This window comes from Petaurus breviceps, unplaced genomic scaffold, assembly GCF_028583685.1.
Source record: "Petaurus breviceps papuanus isolate PSGF00001 unplaced genomic scaffold, PetGlider_PUasm1.0 111, whole genome shotgun sequence".
Classification (NCBI taxonomy): Eukaryota; Metazoa; Chordata; class Mammalia; order Diprotodontia; family Petauridae; genus Petaurus; species Petaurus breviceps.
In genome coordinates, this window is record NW_027185600.1 from 383,940 (window position 1) to 404,161 (window position 20,222).

At 37.0% G+C, this 20,222-nt stretch overlaps 1 protein-coding gene and 1 long non-coding RNA gene across 8 annotated transcripts in view; one reads left to right on the forward strand and one right to left on the reverse strand.

Moving 5' to 3' along the window:
- Positions 1-20,222, forward strand: part of LOC138157004 (uncharacterized) — a 127,331-nt gene that overhangs the window by 69,459 nt on the left and 37,650 nt on the right. For all 4 annotated transcript variants that reach the window (XR_011167274.1, XR_011167264.1, XR_011167271.1 and 1 more), the window contains exon 2: positions 7,761-7,839. This is a non-coding gene — a long non-coding RNA (uncharacterized lncRNA). The remainder of the gene's footprint in view (positions 1-7,760; positions 7,840-20,222) is intronic.
- Positions 1-20,222, reverse strand: part of LOC138156969 (thiamine pyrophosphokinase 1-like) — a 481,181-nt gene that overhangs the window by 11,815 nt on the left and 449,144 nt on the right. The window lies entirely within an intron of this gene.

The following is a 20,222-nucleotide window of genomic DNA, read 5'->3' on the forward strand; positions in this document are numbered from 1 at the left end:
AAGGAAGGAAGGAAGGAAGGAAGGAAGGAAGGAAGGAAGGAAGGAAGAAAGGAAGGAAGGCTACCAACTATATGGAAAAAAATGCTCCAAACTGATAAGAGAAATGAAAATTAAACCAACTCTGATGTTTTACCTGACTCATGTCAGATTGGCAAAGATGAAAACGATATGTTGGAGAGGCTGTGGGAAGACAGCAACATTAATGCATTGCTAGCAGAAACATGGTAAAATGATCTGACTATTCTGGGAAACAACTTACAACTATACTCCAAAATTCATTTAACTATATGAATCCTTTGCCACAGTGATAGTAATATTAAGCATAAAAAGAGATAAAAGATAAGGAAAGAACCTATATATACAAAAAATTCACTGTTGCTGTCAATCATTTTTCAGTTGTGACTCCATTTGGGGTTTTCTTGGCTAAGAAATGCCACTTCTTTCTCCAGCTCATTTTAAAGATGAGGAAACTGAGGCAAACAGGGTTAAGTGACTTGCCTAGATTCCCACCATCAAGAAGTCTGAGGCTAGATTTGAACTCAAGAAGATAAGGCTTCTTGACTCCAGGTCTGGCACTCTATTGTGCCACCTAGCTGCCCCTAAAAATATTAATAGCAGCATTCTTATCTCCAGTAAAGAACTGGAGATAAAGAAGGGGTTGGAAAATTGGACATGGTTAGACAAACTATAGAATATTATAGAACAACATAAGAAATTATAAATATGAAGAATTAAGAGAAACCAGTAGACTTGTGGGAATTGATGAGTGAAATGAGCAAAACTAAAATGACCACAATATTATCATGAAAAAAAAAATAATGCTGAAAAGTTTCAGAACTTTGATGAGTGCAGTGACCAATTCCATTTTCAGAAGTCTACCCACCCACAGAGAAGTGATGGGTTAGAGATGATGCATGAGATGGTCAAAGCACCATGCTCACTGTTGAGATCAGGAAGGAATTCACAAGCTCTTCCCCTGCTTCAGTCTAGAAAACACACTAAGAGCTGTGCAGATGCATGGATAACTGAGAAAACAGGAGATCAGGAGGGAGGTGGTACCACCAGTAGAGGATGGCACAGCAGTCTATGTGGAAGTGATTACATTGTCTAAGGCATGAATTGCAGACGGACAAACACTGATTAGAAGAGATCCTTCGTACAAGAAATGGAACACTAGAGAATGTTCAATCTTCAAGTCAAACATATTCCATTTAGACTAATCTATACTACTTGCCTTCCTCAAACATGTTTGAGCTTTTCTTCCTCTTTTGAATCTCATCTCTAGCTCTATTGCCATTCTTCACAATTCAGTTCCCAATGCCACTTTTCTGTGGACTCATCCATAATTTCTGCAACAAGTAGTGATCTCACCTTCATCTGAAGGTACAGAATGTGCTATGTATTTTTCTGATCTATAGGTGAACATAAGTATCAGCAGATGTAGGCTCGAGTCCCAGTTCTATTGCATACTAGGATATCCTTCAACAAATCACTTCACCTCTTTGAGACTGTATTACTTTTAAAACAGGGGTCCATAAATAAAGACAGATCTAAACAACTGGAGAAATATTAATTGCTCATGGGTAGGCTGAGCCACTGAAATAAAAATGACAATTCTATATAAGTTAATTCACTTATTCAGTGACATAGTAGTCAAACTACCAAAATTTATTTTAAAGAGCTAGAAAAATCACAACAAAATTCACCCGGGAGAACAAAAGGTCAAGAATATCAATGGAATTGGGGGGGAGGGGAGAATGTGAAGAAGACAGCCTAGCAGCTCAAGATTTCAAACTATATTACAAAGTGGTAATCATGAAAACAATCTAGTGCTGGCTGAGAAATAGAATGGTGAATCAGTGGACTAGATTAGGTACATCACACATAGTAGTACATGACCAGGGGTGCAGCTAGGTGGCTCAGTGGAGATAATGCTGGACCTGGAGTCAGGAAGACCTGAGTTCAAATCCCGCCTCAGACACTAGCTGTGTGACCCAGGGCAAGTCGTCTATAGCCTCTATTTGCCTTAATTCTGTGGAAAAGGAAATGACAAACCCTTTCAGTATCTTTGCCAAGAAAACCCCCTTGACAGCACTGACATGCTATGTTCCATGGGGTCATGAAGAGTTGGACACGATAAAAGGACTGAACAACAAGAAGAAATAACTATAGCAATCTAATGTTTGATAAATATGTAGATCCAAGCTTTTGGGGTAAGAACTTAACATTTGATAAAAATTAGTGAGAAAACTGGAAGACAGTTTGGCAAAAGCTAGGCATAGACCAATATCTCACACATTCATTACACAAAGTTTTTAAATAATTGTTTATACTGTGTGATTTTCTCTTTCCTATTTGGACAAAGTGTGTTAAAGTGACACAAAATTAAGAACAGTAAGTTGAAACAATTTAACGTGAAATAATGGATTACAATTTACTATCCCATTATAATTATTTTGTAGTTCATTTTCCTCAAGTCATAAGATCTTAGAGTTGAAAGGCACCTTGGAGATCTTATAGGTAGGGAATAAATCTGCATATAAATGGAGATATATTTTTTTTCAAATCAGTGCTTGGATCTAATGGGGTCTTCAAGTACGTCAAGCCTATAGAGATGGTGATATTCAACTGCTTTCACATTTTAAATGTGAAAAATTTCCTCTCACTTGAATTATAGGAAGTATATGACAGTGTCCTGGAGGAAACAATACATGTGTTAAAAAAATTATCATGTGGGTCTCAGTGAGTATTTATACCAATAACTTTGGGTTGAGGCACTTTTATCTCTGAGGCATTACTTCTAGCTACTTTTCCTTTCCTGAAGAGACAGCTGAATATTTAGCTCCACATTCTATTTTGTTATATCAGACAGGAAACTATATAGGTGACGTCCCAAAGCCTTTCCACGGAATCTGGAGTTAACTATATTGGCCCCTTGAAAGTTTGGGGTCTAGAGAGCAGGAGTTGGCAGGCAGCCTTTCACAGAAGACTTACCTAATCGTCATTATTCTCTGCAGGGGGGTTAAGGAATGTCAGAAGCCACAACAAGTTCACTTCCCTAGGGAGGTGATTTAATGTGAAGTTGACTTGTTCAGTCCCTAAGCAGTGGTTCAGTAGAAGAGTCAATTCAATAAGTATGTTCAAGCCCTTATGCAAGATACAAAAATATCCTGTGGAAACTGGGCCTTCTAACAGTGGAACAAATGAGCAGTTTCAGTGCAATGGGAAAATGTTAGGACAAGTCTTCCTCAGGAGGTGTTATGTATCTGTCAGCAACTGTGATCATTCATCTATAAACATTTGTTACAGTATAAAAAACAATTGTTTCTTCAGTGTATACAACACTATGCCTGGTACTGAAGGCAATGCAAATTTTAAAGAAGAGATGCTCCTGGCCTCCTGAGAGCTTACAGTCTAATTATATCACACAATATTACATGATCAATGAGTTAAAAAAGTACAGAACGAAACGCATTGTTAGGTTCAAGGTGGGTAGCTGAGGTCTGGCTTTACAAGTAGGTAAAGTATCAAGTAGGCAAAGTATCTACTCCCTCATTTCTCCAAATACCGATTCTGCTACATTTATTCAATCATCAGAGTTTTATTTCTTTCAAGGTTGACTTTGCAGAATCCTCTTTAAAAATAGAAAATTGCATAGTCCTAGCTTGTAATATGTCATTAGTAATATGTCATTGTAACATGTCAATTAATATCTGGGAGGGGGGAGGAGAGGGTGAAAACAGGAGACCACCACTAACTAAGAACAAAAAGGAGACCCAAATCTGGGGACTAAGGTGAAATGAAGGGTATGACAAAGCAGGAATGGGGAGGTAGAGGGATGCCAAAAGTAATAATTCACATTTCTATAGTGCCATCAGATAAAAAAAAAAATTCTTCGCAACAGCATAATGTCTCTTTCATTGACAATATCAGAACTTGAGGTTTGCAAAGATTTGTTTGTTACCTAAAATCACATAGCAAGCAGCAGAGTTGGTCTTGAACCCAAACCCTCTCAATTCAGTGTCCTTTCTATCCCCACCACACTGTCCTGTAGCAGACAAATTCGATGGGGCTGGAAATGCTTGTGCCATTTAAATCGCCTTCTCATACATAGTTTACTTAACATTGAGGATGGTCCTGGAGCAGAAAATTTTCTCTCAATTTCAACAATAGCAAAGGGTGCTAAACAGTATTCAGTGTTACTATTGGGAGACTAGAGAACCTCTTGGTAGGTTAAAAAAAGAACAAGATTGAGTCTAGGCTGTCAGCAATGCCTGAGATAGAATGCAGACAGAGGCCAGATGGATAAATTGGATTATTTGTTTTAAGTTTTAAGCTCTCACTGGGAAGAGATAGAATCTGATGAACTTGCTTGATATAGCACACAGGTGAGCATTCAATACCTTCTTTTTTCAAGATTCTCAAGGACTCCATCATGAGGTATGGTTTATATGCTGGGAATTAAAGTGATCTAGACCAAGAGGCTCCATTAACTTGTTCAGGGTCAGAGGGGCACTGCTTACAGTGTGGAAGTCATTATTTGCTGTCTCAGAGAAGAAACGTTAAGTTTCCAAAGTTCACAGGATTCAGGGCTAGAAGGCATTTTCTTGCAAGTGCAGCCTCCTACAAATAGTCTCCTACATAGAAGGTGAGGACTTTCCCCTAATCATATTAATTGGTGTTTATCTTTTTATTTCTCATTTCTCTCCAGGAATATTTATTCACTTTGTGGGCAAGGACTCTTGAGGGTTTTGTGTTTGTATTCCAACACTTAACATGATAGGAAGAAGGCCCTTAATAAATGCTAGCTGAATGCCTACAATCCTGGGAAAAATTTGATTTGGATTTCACTCGGAAAAAAAAAAATCTTTGGTCTTATTTCTCTCTGCAATGTTACAATTTTAAAAATTCAGGGTTTTTAAGGGCTTTCGGGTTAGAAGTTTCTCTCAATATGTATACACATTCAAAAATACATTGTACTTTACTAACACCTTTCATTTACATTTCAGAAAAAAAATTTTCAGAGTAACAATGAATTGATTTAATACTATTTCTAGTTATCATTTGTTGCTGCTGGTTTGTGACTGCATTCTAGGGGAAAAAATAAGACAAGTATTATTTTCATGGAATGTTCATTGATGGTACTAATAGTCTGTTCTACCTAATTAATTTTCCTGTGCAAGATAATCTACTGCCAATCCTAGTTAGGATATGTAAACTATGCTTTTCTTATAGATTTAACTCTACTACATTTTTTTTAATAGACTAGATCAAGAAACTTTATATACCCAACATAAAGGGATGAATGAAATAATACAGATAAGTGAAACAAGATAGTTTCATAAACACCAACACCAATAACATTATTTTAGGTGGAAAAAAATTATCCAGCTAATTACTTTTATTCTCTGCTTCACTTCTGATACTAGAGAAAAACCACTAAAACCGTGACTTACACATTCTAATGTAAAGGATTAATTGGCAAGTATTTGAATATTTTTTCTGTCATGAGCATTGAGATCAGTGCTGGGAAAGATGCAAAATAAGGAATACCTGAAGGTTGAGAAAATTTAACCTGAAATTTGGATAAGGTCACTCAAATGCCAAGTCTAAGCAATATAACTTAAGGGTGTTAGTGGAATCTAAGTTAGACTCTGGAAGGAAGCATGATGTAAGGAATAGTTGGTGCCTGAGTTATTATAAACACACATACACACGCCTTTAAGTCTTTTTTTTTTAAAGTAATTGGGGTTAAGTAACTTGCTTAAGGTTACAAGGCCAGTTATTTTTCTGTGGGTGCCTAGTATCTGAGGCCAGAACCTATTCCGGGTCTCCCGACTCTGGGGCCGGCGCTCTTACTCACTGTGCCACCTGGCCACCCCTGCCTTTAAGTCTTAAAATGCTATATATATATATATACATATATGTATGTATGTATGTATATGTATGTATATATACACGTATATATGTATATATGCTATTATTATTATTATTAATCATCTTTTCTCAGTCAGATTCAGATAGAAATGTTCCCATCATAAGTCACTATTCTGCTGTTATGCTTTCATACTTATTGTTCTATGGATCATTCACAGGTGAGTAAAATAACTAACTTCGCAGCTAACTAAAAAAGTATTAGGATGTAAGTTTATCCTCCAGGTATTCAAAGAAAAAACCCTTGGGATAGCTGCAGCAAGAGACAGGATAACAGGGATGCTATGCACTTCATTGTTTCCACATTTTTATTTCTTTCACTAGATCTCTATGTTTTGAAAGCTTTTCATTCTATGTAATTTGGAGATTGAGTATTTAGTATCCAAGTGATTCGGGACAGTCTAGTCTGTGATAATGATCTGCTTCTAGCTCAGTTTATTTGCTGAGCTCTCCAGGATATTCTGGGGTCTCTGCTGTGTAGTAGGTAGAGGAGGGGACAACGAAATTTGCTATTTGTCAGTATGTGAAAGATAGTGCACTTCTGATGGGATGTATAATTCTCATCACAAGGTTAATTCTTTCTTGCTAGCTATTCAGTTGGTGCTAAATTTTTACAGCCTCCATTGATGTGTTGCATGGACCACTATTTCCATGCATAATTTAGTTCGTGCACTAAATTCAAGCTCCTTAAGGTTAACCCTTATCAGTTTTTGATGGTGGCGAACTGATCCTGAATTGCCATCATAAGATCCTCTTTTTCACAAATGAATCTGTATGATTTAGCTATTACTACTGTTGTTATTCTAAGTCTGTACTGGGAAACAGTGAGGTGAATGAAAAATATTCATTAAATTTTTACTCAGTGCAAGGCATTGGGCTCACAAAGACAAAGGGAACATAAATATGAAGAATGAGCTTACATTTTAATAGAGGAAGACATAAAGTAAAGGAGTAGCCAGGGAAGTGAATGTCAGGAGGAATCACAAGAATGGTGACCCACAGAACAGTCAATCAACCATCCCCTTTCTAGAAGCAATGGTACTATTGATTTCATTACTGGAACATTGGAAAGAGTGCTGTATTGGGGAAGCCAGTTGGTGCAGTGAAGACAGCACCAGCCCTGGAGTCAGGAGGACCTGAGTTCAAATTGGATCTCAGACACTTGACCATACTTACTAGCTGTGTAACTTTGGGCAAGTCATTTAACCCCCATTGCCCTGCCTTACGCTCTCCAAAAAGAAAGAGTGTTGCATTTAAAGTCAGATAACCCTGGGTTTGAATGGGGATTATTACTGTATAACCTTGGGTAAGCCTTACCCATTGTCCTGATCTGTCAAAGGGGTTAAGTTAACTAAGATGACTTCTAAGGTTCTTTCCAGTTCTACACTGATAATCCTGTTAAACAGACTGAAAAATTTAGCACTATCCCTAAAAAGCCAGAATGGCATGGGACTGTGAAAACAGATCACATAAAGACTTACAAAAACATGCACCAAAACCAGAAAGAAATTTAGCCTATGAAATATGCATTATAGTTACTCTAAGTAAGCATACATATATCCCTAAGGAAAAGAATGGAGTGTTCAGGACAAATGCCAAGAACTGAAATGCCCCATCTCAGAAGAAGGGGACCCTGTCACTCTGTTGTGGTTCTCCAAGGACATGTAGCCTTACGACATACTCAGAGTTGTTATGCCACTCTGAAAGTTATCTTGTTATCTATTTGGTTTTCTTAGTGTCAATGTGGAATGATAAGAAAAAACTTTTCTGATTCATTGTTATGCATGCCATGAATTACCCAGGAACAAACTGTTTTTCTTACCCAGCCTTATCTGCAGAAAGTGGCATGTTTTTACTCTGCTTCTCCCTGGAAAAAACAGTAATCTGCTAAAGACACCTCACAAGGTGAGTACTCATCACCTCTTCCTCCTGACAACTAATCTTTTTTTGAACTCAGGTGACTGAGGATGGGCTATTATACTTCTCTTTGAAAAGTGGCTGCATTTATCTTTATCCTTCGGAAAAGTCACAGTTGCCATGCCCTTGGACTTGAGCTAGAAGTCATCAGAAAGCTTCTGATGTTCAATTATTCTTACTTTTTATCCTCTACCCCATGTTGTGACTCAGCCTGATGTCCGAAAAACAATTAGTCCAATTGAAGACCATTATTTAGAGGAATCAAAGCCAATTATACCAGTTAGAAAATGTCTGCCACGATTACCATCAAATGTTCAAGCTTTTTAAAACAAACACAAACTTTATTACTTCTTTATGTTATGAGCTCTAATGCATAGGATAATTAGTAGACTCTTCACATTTCCATTGTTGCAATTAAGCCTATTACAGCTACTTTTTGAAAAAGGAAGCATATTGATGTAAAAAAAAAGTCAAATGTGACAGGCTTAAAATGATTATAGGCGGTGAAGCAGGAGACTTGGTTTGTTTTATGAGAATAAATGATAAATGTGTAAGCCTGTCTAATATTCATACCCTTTGGCAATAAGGGCACTGAATGTAAGCTTCTTGATGGCAGGGACTGTCTTTTGCCTCTTTTTATATCCACAACATAGTGCCTGGAAGAGGGTAGGTGTTTAACAAATGTTTATTGGTTGATTGACAAAGAGAACATTAAATGAATGCTCAGGGGTGGGGCATGACTTTCTCTAAAATTATTTTGTTTTTTTTTATACATCACAGTAATGAAACTTGCTTTCCTCTTCCCAAAATGCAAACTGAATGACTCCAGGGCAGCCTATCTAATGAGATTTTTACTCTGACAGTGTGGGAAGAAAGCAGATACTTGGAGGTTAGGCTCACTTAGTAGTTGGCTAACCTTGGGCAAGATCCCTCTCTGAATTTCAGTTTTCTCAGTTGTAAAATGAGAGTGTTGCAATAGATGGCTTGAAGTCCTTTATAACTTTGACATTTTAAAGATTTTTACTAACCTTCTATAGTTCTCATGCATTCATGGTGCATTAGCTCAATCACCTTCATTAATATGACATGGGTGAATTCTAATATGGGAGGGGATATTTAAAACCCAGCCTCCAAATTGATATTTCTCATTCTTCTTTATCACTATTCTAAATACTGCAACAAATATTAAATGAACCAGCACATCACCCCCTGTGGCAGGGATTCTTAACTTTTTTGTGTGTCATGGACCTCTTGGTCAGTGTGGTAAACCTTATGGACTCCTCAGAATAATGGTTTTAAGTAAAATAAAATACAGTGGATTCTAAAGTAAACCAATTATATTGAAAAAGTTATCAAAAATATATATTAAACAATAAAGGTTCACAGAGTTATGAACCCCTGCTTTAAGAGCCACATGCTCTTAAGTATACACAGAAATACACATTCTATTTATTTTTATCTTTTTTATTTTTGGAGAGGGGAAGGCAGGGCAATTGGGGTTAAGTGACTCAACCAAGGTCACCCAGCTAGCATGTGTCAAGTGTCTGAGGCCAAATTTGAACTCAGTTCCTCCTGAGTCCAGGGCCAGTGCTCTATTCACTGCATCACCTAGTGCTTTTTACTTTTATTTTTTTTTCACATTCTAAAGATGTACATCACTGTGCAGATTATCATAAGCATTCATAGTGTTGCAAATAGGTACATGAATATGACTTAAACATAGCTGTTTTAAGAGGACAATTTAATTCCAGTGTTACTAGAGTTACTCTCATGGCCTCAATAGATAATTAATATAATACAGGAGTGAAAAGTAGATGTTTGCCATCAAGTAAGGTATGTAAGATCCGTTAGCATTTCTTTCAGAAGGCTTGTTTCTTGCTGACGGTCTGACCCCTGTCTTTTTGGGAATGCGACATCTGATTGAGATAATGGTCACTGATATTAATAAATCTATTGTTGGCATCAGCGGCAATAAACCATTGCTTTAGTCTTTGTTCAAGGGGTTATAAAACAGAAGTTTGCTTGTTCTTAATATATTTCTTTTTAAGTATATATATATATGTATATATATATATATGTGATCAAAACCTGTTTTTATTCTCAATTTTTTTCCTATTGATATATGGTGAAGGTTTTTTATATTGGGAGGAGTTGGCAAAATACAGCATGAATCTCACAATAAGGCCTATAACTGAATATAAACTACCTTGGACTTTTGCTTACTTTTCCATTTCCAATGACTGGATCTACATCCTCCTACCCCCATTCTGTCTAGCCCAAATCTATCCTTTCTACCTAAGTATATTTTTACTACCTTTGAAACTTTTTTTTATTTATTAACTTGAGGTTATTATCTATGGAGCCTTTCCTGAGACACAATGAGTTTCTGTTTTTGATCTTCTTTTGCACCTATTCTATTGTCTATGTTGCACAATTAGCACTTATTTTGCAATAACATTTTTTCTTCACAACTACCACTTAATTGAGCATGTTAGCAGTGGAAAGGTTTGAATTCTGATTCTACTACTGCCCACCTTGGCTTGCTTCAATAAGTCATTTCCTTTCAGCCTCAATTTTTTCTTCTATATCTAATAGAGCTAGAGCTCATGTCTCCTGGACCAATTATAGAGATACATATGTTTAGAATTGGAAGACTTTGGAATGATATGGCAACCTTTGGTTTCTATGATGGCAAAAGAGCTGCCCTGTAGAGGATTTGGTCACTGAGGCAGAGACAATTTTTACTCTCTTGCTGTTTTTCTTCTCTCCTGAATGTGTGGCTTGAAACTGTCTCTGTGACTTTGAGTGAGAGGAATGGAATATTTCACGTGGCATTGAGCACATGTGTTGGCTAGGTGAGCTCAAGACTGAACCTCAAGGTGCTAGCTGCTTCTCGTTTCTTACTCTTTCCCCTGAACATAGGTGATTGAACAGTGATCCTGAGATGGATACTTCCAGCTTTAAAGGGAACTTCATGTGTTCAGGGACTCCAATGATCAAATTTGATATTTTCTCAATCCTCATTCTTGATCTCTTTGTAATATTTGACATTGTTTACTCACCTTCTTCTAACTAGGTTTCATATACATCTAAAACTCAACATGCCCAGAACAGAACTCATCATCCCCCTTTGCCTCCCCTTCTAAAATTCTCCTTTGCTAGAAGGATGGCCATTGAAAGCTTTTTTTTTTCTTTTGTTCCAGTTCCCAATATTATCATGGAAAAAATGCTTTCTCCCAAATTCTGAATGGTGTTAATTGCTATCATATTAATATTTGGTTATACCCAAACAAAGGGCGTAAATTTTAACATTCATGCATAATTTATTGGGCATTACAAAGGTCAAACTTCCACTAAACATTCTTCTGCTGCTTTATCATGACCTAGCCTTTGTGTATTTTTTGTCCCATTTCTGTCGATGCCTCATCTTCTTGCCATAGAAGGGACCTTCTAAGACCAAGCTAGTTGAGAGCAAACCTTTGGCAGTTCAAATCAAGCTTGAGAGTCTTAAAGCACAGGAGCAATAATGAATTTAGTGTCTGTTTCCTAAAAATTACTACAACCAAGTTCTGAGAAGTTCATCACCAGAAGGTTGGCTACCATATGGTTTTTTCTTTCTTTCTGGTGGGGGTAAGGATTGGTCATTAAAAGAACTCAATTCTAGTAAATAAAGTGAGGAAGGGATGCAGCTAGCATCAGTGGAAGAATTTCCTTTGGTCATTTTTTATGTTGGAGCATACAGATAAAATCTTAATTGTTTTAATGATTTTAACTTGTTTTTTTTTATAAGCAACAAACACATGCTCAAGCCCTTTGATTTATTAATACAGAAACAGCCTAAGACTCATTTTTATAGACCCTAGAAGCCTGGTACTTTTAACCATTATTCCTATATATTTAATAAAAATATGCTCAACAGAAATAAAGGACACTCTCTACCTAGGCTGGCTGGAATGAAAGAACCACATATTCATCATGATTGTACCCTATTAGACACCAACCAGACCAGATGATGTAAGCTCCTGACCCTCAAATGTAGAGAGGCTTAATGCACCACTAAATTACTATAATGCTATAGTATGCAGGAAAAGATATTAAATTTTTAACAGGGCAATTGATTGCCTGTAGTTCAACCTTCAAACACATTGCTTAAGAAAAATTGTAATAGTCATGCTCTGGTATCATGACATATGTCAGTGGTCTCTAAAGTTTTAAGATAAAAAGATCTAGTTTCTATCTGACAACGACATAAAAATGGGGTCCATCTTCACCCAACCTCAAAAATAGTGAAGAGAGCACAACGGGCAATAAGGAAGTATAAAACAAACAAACAAAAAAACACAGATTAAACCAAGAATATTACAGCTTGTTGACATTCCTGCCTGTGCCAATTAGCAATTGCCATTTAAAAGTAAGACAATGACTGGGAATAGCTAAATAAACTGTGGTGCAGTAGGATGCAATTAAGAATGTTAAATATGAGGAACATAAATATGTAACAAGGTGAAATGAGATAATGAAGAAAGCAGTCATGGAAGTTCAATATTCACAGATTATAACAACATAAGAGAAAAATTCTTTGATGGACCTGTGATTTCACTGTGTCCCCAGGGGCAAATAGTAAGCCCTTCACGCCTAATTCTTATATATGTTTCCATCAGTACTCATAAGAGAAGCCACAAAACAATCTAGAGCTCTCCTTTTACTTCTTTTAATGCCAGAAATGACTGACATCCATTTCAGATTGTGATGGTCTCTCATTTTCACTGCATGACTGAGCCTCTTTCCTTTCTAATCATATGTTAATAATGATGATTTTCATGACACTGCAGTAAGTTTACACTCATCCCATGTCTTTCCTTTTAGTTTACTTGTAATTTCAATTATTCTAAGACTGTGATAGTTCTTGACTTGTAGTCATACAGAATCACTGAGAAAATCAACACTAAAGAGATAGACTTGTAGCAATCAACATTGACCACTGGAAGGTCTTATTTTTTGGGGGGTGAGAGGCAATTTACTAAATGTTATAGAAACCATTTCTCTGCCCCCACCCCCATTTGACTCTAGGACTAGCTTAGTCATACATAGTAGCATTTAAGATAGTCATTATTGATGGACTAATTTGATAGACTTTCCACCAATTTGCATATGATAGTCTGTGCAACATTATTTTTCATTTGCTTTGTTTTTCTGGTGTTAATAGTTTATTTCCCAAAATTTCCAGTCAATCTAATGACATTAAAATGTGGGATGCTGTAGAAAATTATCTGAGAAAGCCAGAAGTTTTCAGGTTTTCACCAAGGATATCATCAGTGAGTATATAGACCTTTCTCATAAAGATTATAGTCATGACTAAAATTTAGATGGTATGTTAAGATTTGTAAAGTACTTTATATAGTACCTAATTTGTTTCTCACAACAACATCGAACTGATTTCTTATTTGTCTTTTTGCATAATATGATCACATATGATCCTGTCTATCTTTTCCTTTCATTCGGATGTCTTCAAAGCCATGTCCAAGTACCTTAAAAATTATGTCACTTTTAGAATTATTTTTTTTAGTATTTATTTGATCAAGTTCGACAATTCCTCCAGACTTCATTTTTAAAAGCTAAAGAAAGTTTTTCTAAAATGTCAGAGTAAAAGTTGTTGTGGGTCAGTCATTTGTGTCTGACTTTTCATGACCCCATTTGGCGTTATCTTGGCAAAGATAGTTTGGAGTAGTTTGCCATTTCCTTCTCCAGCTCAATTTACAGATGAGGAACTGAGGTAAACAGGGTTAATTGACTTGCATTACACAGCTAGTAAGTATATGAGGCAAGGTTTGAATTCAGGAAGATGTATATTCCTGACTTCAAGCCAGGCAATCTATTCACTGTACCACCTAGCTGCCCTGAGTACAAGTGAGATGGTTCAATTAATATCCCTGTGAAAACAGATCACAATTAAAAAATGATATATTTGTTCCATTCTTCTCTCTTGTCAACGCTGTTTAAATCTCAAATGGCCCAGGACAAATCTGGCTTACTAGGGATATGCAATGTAGACATATAAAAATAGCACAAACAAAACTGAGAAGAGGGAGAGTACTAACAACTCTAAACCACCAGGTAAGGATTCCGGAAAGGTGAAATCTAAACTGAACTTTGAAGGAAGAAATGGATTCTGAAAGTCAGACATGAGAAGACAATGCATTTTAGACTTATGGGATAGCTTATGCAAAGGAATGGAAGCAAAGAAATGGAATACAAGGCTTAGAGAATAGCTATTCATCAAATTTGGATGGAATGTAGAATTCAGAAGGGGAATCCAAGAAATAAGCCTGGAAAGGTAGGTGGGAACCACATGGTAGGGAACCTTATATGCCAGATAACCTATATGCAATGGGGAGCCAAACAGATGAGTGAGGAATGGCAAAACTCCAGTCAAAGACAAAGGAGTGTGTGTGTGTGTGTTCCATGTAGGTGTATCAACATAAAGAGAATACATTAGAGCATAAAGAAATTCAAGATAGAAGTACTCACTTCTATCTTATGCTCTGTCAGTAACCTAATAATAAGAAACAGATACACCTCACATTTCTGTATAATATTAAAATTTAGAGCACCATGAAGTTTCCTCATTACAACCTTGAGAAGTAGGACATGCAGTTATTATCAACCTCATTTTAAAGACGAAGGAAATTTAGGCCCAGAGAGGTAAGGAACATGGCCAGGTTTGGTACCTAGAAACAGGATATCAGAGCCCCCAATTTTCCTAGGACTACCTGTTATTTATGAAGAAATACAAGGAACATCCTTGCTGTTTAATTCTCCAACCTGACTTTTGGACATTTTTCTTCTCCTTCCTTGAACAAATTATACCTATGATCTGAGTGAGTCAGTCATCCATTGGTAATCTACAACCCTTGCTTCTAATGTCACCTATTCTAGGCTGTTTAACTTCAAACACAGAAGAAATACCCATTAGCATTAATATCTTGCTGTGCCCAAGATATTTCTCACAGTTTCTCGTTTCATCTTCAAGATACCTATGAATGCTGAGATCATTACTAATGTCAACTTTTGGCATACCCTCAAGAATCCCTGGGTCAAGAAATTTTGAGAATTCTAATAAAGAATTCATGTATTAATTTTTTTCTACATTTTTATTCAATACATATATGGAGGAAAGGATCTTATTTAATAGGATGATTTCCACCCATCTGTAAGAAGTACTTTCTACACTCAGTGGTTTTTACCATTAATGAATATATGTCATTTTTGGAGAAGGTAAACAAGCCAGGAGATAAGGAGAGGAGAAGTGTATTCTTTGAACAAGGAATCTAGTAAACCTTTCCATATGTTTTATTACACTGCTGATTAATGTAGATCATAGAATGATAGTCCTAGAAAGTTGGAATTGGAGGCAACCTTAGATGTCATATAATCCAACTTTTCCCTGAAGCAAAAATCCCTTCCCTAAAATCCCCAGAGACCTCTAGGGAAAGCTAACTCATCTACTGAAGTAACCCATTCCATTTTTGTTAGAAATTTCTTCCTTATGCCGTTAAAATCGATCTCATTCAGTGGCTCTAGTGCAGCCCTCTGGGACAAAGCAGAACAATACCCCATTCCATATTTCATCCTTTCAAATATTTGAAGAAATTGATCATGGGCCCTCTTCTGCATAGTCTTCTCTTCAGGTAATATTTCTAGTTCTTTCAACTGATTGTTACATGATTTCTTTGCATATAATCAAATATGTTTGACTTTCACATAGATTTACAGAAATAATGTATTTTTGAGTACTAATATAAAAAAGCATGCATGCTCTATGTGCTATTCTCTCTTTCTTTCTACCAATTTTCTAGTTTAAGTTCTTTGGGAAGTACTCCAACCTTAAATATGATGAGTCAGTCTCCATATCCCACATGGAAATGAACAATTCTTCATATGCCATGGTCACTTTCCTCTGTTTAAAAAGATGTTTGGTCACAGACTTGGTGGTGGAGTTTGTAACCACATATGCTATAGTGACACAGTCAGTTAATAAAGATTTATTAAGCTCCTATTTATTAAGCCAGACAAAGTGTTAAGTGCTGGAGGTAAAGAATAGAGTCAGATGAGGTCCGAGTTGTCAGGGAGCTTACCATCTGATGGGAGAAACAAAAAGCAAACAAATATGCACAAAGAAGCTATATACAGGATAAATAGTGAAGATGTTAGAATTAAGAGGGGTAGAGAAAGGCCTCTTGTAGAAGATAGGATTTTTGTTGGAACTTAATGAGGGAGAACATCCCAGGAATATGGGACTGGCAGAGAAAATGCCCAAAGTTCAGAGATGGAGTGTGTTGTTTAAAGAAAAGGAAAAAAAAGTGCAGGGTCACTAGACTGAAGGGTATTATGGCAGAGAATAAGGTGTAATAAAGGTGGAAAGGTAGGAGTGGTCTACATTATGAAGGGTTTTCAATGCCAAGTAGGGGGTATTATGTTTGACCCTGGAAGCAAGAAGGCATATTGGAGTTTGTTGAATGAGTAGGGAAGGTGAAATGATTATATCTGCATGTTAGGAAAGTCACTTTGGCAGTGGAAGAGAGAATGGATAAAGACTTGAGGCAGGCAGACTCATAAGCAGGCTATTATAGTAGTCCAGACAGGAGGTGATGAGGGGCTGCACCAGTGTCAGAAGAGAGAAGAAGCCATATTGGAGAGACGTTGCAAAGGTAAAATTGACAGGCTTTGGCAGAAAAATAGAATGGATAGGGAGAGGGGGAACAGTGGTGAGAGATAGTGAGGAGTTGAGGATGACATTCTAGGTTGTGAGTCTGAGTGGCTGAGAGGACAGTGTTGCCCTCTCTAGCAATAGAGGTGAAGGACAGTAAGATAATTAGTTTTGTTTTGGAGATGCTGAGTTTAATGTATCTACTGGATATCCAGTGCAAGTTGGCAGAAAGACAGTTGGAGGTGTGAAACTGGTGGTCAACAGTGAGGGTAAGTGGGGAAAGATAGATTTGAGTATCATCAGCATAGAGATGGTAATTAAATCCACTACAGCTGATGAAACTACCAAGTGAAGTATAGGAGGAGATGAAAAGAGGGCCCAGGACAGATTCCTGTTAAGATATCTGTGGTCAGAGGGGATGATCTAGATAAGAATCCAGCAAAGGAGAATGAGAAAGATGCCAGATAGATGAAATAGGAACACATTGTAGGATACTGGAAAAAATGGTGGACCTGAAGTAAGGAGACCTAGTTTCAAATCCCACTGTAGAAACTTACTATCACTGTCTTTGGGTGAGTGACTTTACCCAAGTTTTCTCATCTGTATAATGAAGGCAATAATTGAATAATTTCTGTCATTTGTCCCATTATTATTATTATGGGTAGAGAAAACTCTACTGGACCACTTAATAGGCAAAGGAACTTTGTGAAAAGTGAAGTGAGCAAAAAGTTAAGGAAAAGACGTCCTCTGTGATTTTGGTATCCTAGGAAACTTTCTTAGACACAGCAGCAAGGCAATGTTTTATGGTAGAAATTGCATAGGACTTAGGTCAGAATTACCTATGAACTCAGTCAAGTCATTTAACCCATCTCACTTTCTTCACCAGTAAAATGGGGATACAACAATATTAGAACTGCCTAATTCTCAGGGCTATTGTGGGAATCTTTTATTTATTTATTCATTTATTCAGTAAATATTGAGGACCTATTCTGTGGCAAGGCACTATTTGAGGGCCAAATCTGTCTAATATTCAAATACTAAAACATATATTTTGTCTCACTGATGTAGCAGTTCCTTTTAATAATGGTAAAAGCCTATCCATTCCTAGCCGTCCTATGTGACTCCATGTTTTTGCTTTTTCTTGGTACTTTGAGGGTAACAATGGACCACTCTGGCTGTCCACCAGTCATCCCATCTGATACTAGATCAAATGAGATATTTATAAAGCTCTTAGTATGGTGCCTGGCACACAGTAGGCACCGTATAAATGTTAACTATTATTGTTGTTTTCCCCTGCTTTTGCCACATGACCAGCCCCTTTTCTTCTTTTCACACAATTTTTTTTTGTATCATTTACTTCTTCTTTAGAGTTCCCTACTGGGTATACGCTGCAGACTGCTTAAACCCACTGTGTGCCTTTCCATCTGTGTGATGCTTATCTTCATTATTTGCAGAAAATTCTCCAGCTCTCACTGTCATATGGCAATACTGTTAAACTGTCAGTACTGAACTGATGGGCCTTTACTTTTATGAGTAGTGATCCAGCCCTCTCTTCGCCTATGAACTCACTTCACTGTCCATCTGAACTGTCTGTAAGAGTCATACACACTTTTGTACAAGTTCTATAGTTTATCCATCCAAATGGAAGTTAAAATCTGGATAAATAAAAATTCTTCATCCACTTGGTTTTTCTTCTATGTGTGGACAAGCAAACTTTGTGTGATTACAGATCTCTTTGAGGGAGCTCTGCAATGTCTTGAGGCTTAATGCAATCAGTGCAATGTCATCCACAAACAGGAGCAGGTAGAAGACCTTATCCACTTTCAGGTCCTTCCAGACCAAGATTCTGCTTTAGCTTTCCTCTAACACTGTAGCAAATCCCTCTGGAGAGCATATGTCTTCCTATTTTATGCCTCACTGGATGTTTATTATAAGAGGGTCATTGCACAGGGTAAATTCTGGTGTATCAATGTGAAGGCCCTTTTAAAACTGTAATGCACTATTTTATAATTACAAGGGATTAATCAAGACAAAGGCTACTTAAGATTTAATCTGTGTAAGATCTGGAAATTGCAATGGCAAAAATAGATAACAGGAACATGTGTTAAAATATGACAAGACATGTTATGATGACAAAGGAAGGGAAGCTGGAGGTTTCAGTCAAACTAAAAGATAGAAAACAGAGTATTTGATAGAAAGAAATCTATCAGTTTCAGTCTAAGGAGAGATGGATAGTAATCCAGATGATCAGTCTAGGTCTTTAGATAGATTGCTTCCTTAGAGGGGAAAAAAGGTGATTCATTCAGCGCTCAATATAACCTGAAAGAAATGTCCCTTAAAACCATCTTTTTCCCCATTATTTTTCTAATTCCATGCTCATCAAAACAAACTTCTGATAAATAGTTTGGCTTCTCAGTGAAAAATACCAGGGAAGGAGTGTCCTAAAGAGAACTGGTCCTAGGTCTTGGGGCCATGTTTAACTTCAATTTTAAGTCTATTTATTGACATTCGTGTTTACAAGTCAGTGTCTTTTTTGTTGTTGTTGTTTTTGGAGGGCAATTGGGGTTAGCGACTTGCCCAAGGTCACACAGCTAGTTTTTGTGTTAAGTGTCTACGGCCATATTTGAACTCAGGTCCTCTTGACTTCAGGGCAGGTGCTCTATTCACTGCACCACCCAGCCAGCCCAACAAGTCAGTGTCTTTTAAGACTAATTAGTATCAACTAGGCACCCTAAGGGTCAGTGGACAATCAGATTTCTCAATCTGTAAGACCATAGCACCTAAATCTTGGACTAAGGCAGTTTGGTCTTTTGGTACTCTGAAAAGAGAACTAGAAGTCAGGTGACATGGGTTCAAATACGAGTTCTGCCACTAAGCGGCTAAGTAAACTTGGCCAGGTACCTTTTCTGGGTCTCAGTCTTCTAATTTGTAAAATGAGGAGACTGAATTAGTCTCTTCCATTTTTAATCTTGGATGACAATTTTGTTTTAACCCTGATTTAGAATAAAACTCCTACTTTATTCGGAATAGAAGATAATTGCACAGAGGCATATAGAATAAGGAAAAGAGGATAGTTGGCTGAAATGATCTGAGCTCATCACTAAGACAGTGAATTTTATTCTATGTTCAAATTTTGAACCTGGTTCCCTTAGGCAAGTCAAAGTTAATACTGAATTTTAATCAACATTGAATTATTGAGATGAAAAGGACCTTATCTAATCCAATGCCCTCATTTTGCAGGGGAGGAAATACTTGCCTCTCAGTTCAGTGTGATTTCTACTATAACATTCTCTTTCCCCCCTTTCCCAAGAAATTTCATTTCTTCTCCTCATTTCCCTGCTACTGAACCTGCTGACTTTATGGCCCATGGCAGAGGAACCGTGATGTATTACAAAGAGGTGATAGAACTGATTCCCCCGGACATTTTAAAGAATAAGGTAGATGCTGGGAAGAAAGAGAGCTTGGTGGAAGAAGTCTGTCACTTGAGAGAGATCAAAGGGGAGACAGTAAAAGAAAAGATCATTTCAAAAATTTCAGTTTTTAAATTGTTCTACCTCCTTTTTTCTCAGAACGTAAGCAATAGGGATCTGGGGCACAAGTGATTTAGTCCAAAGACAAAGGACACTCCTCTACTTTTCACAGATTACTCATATAATCTTCACAA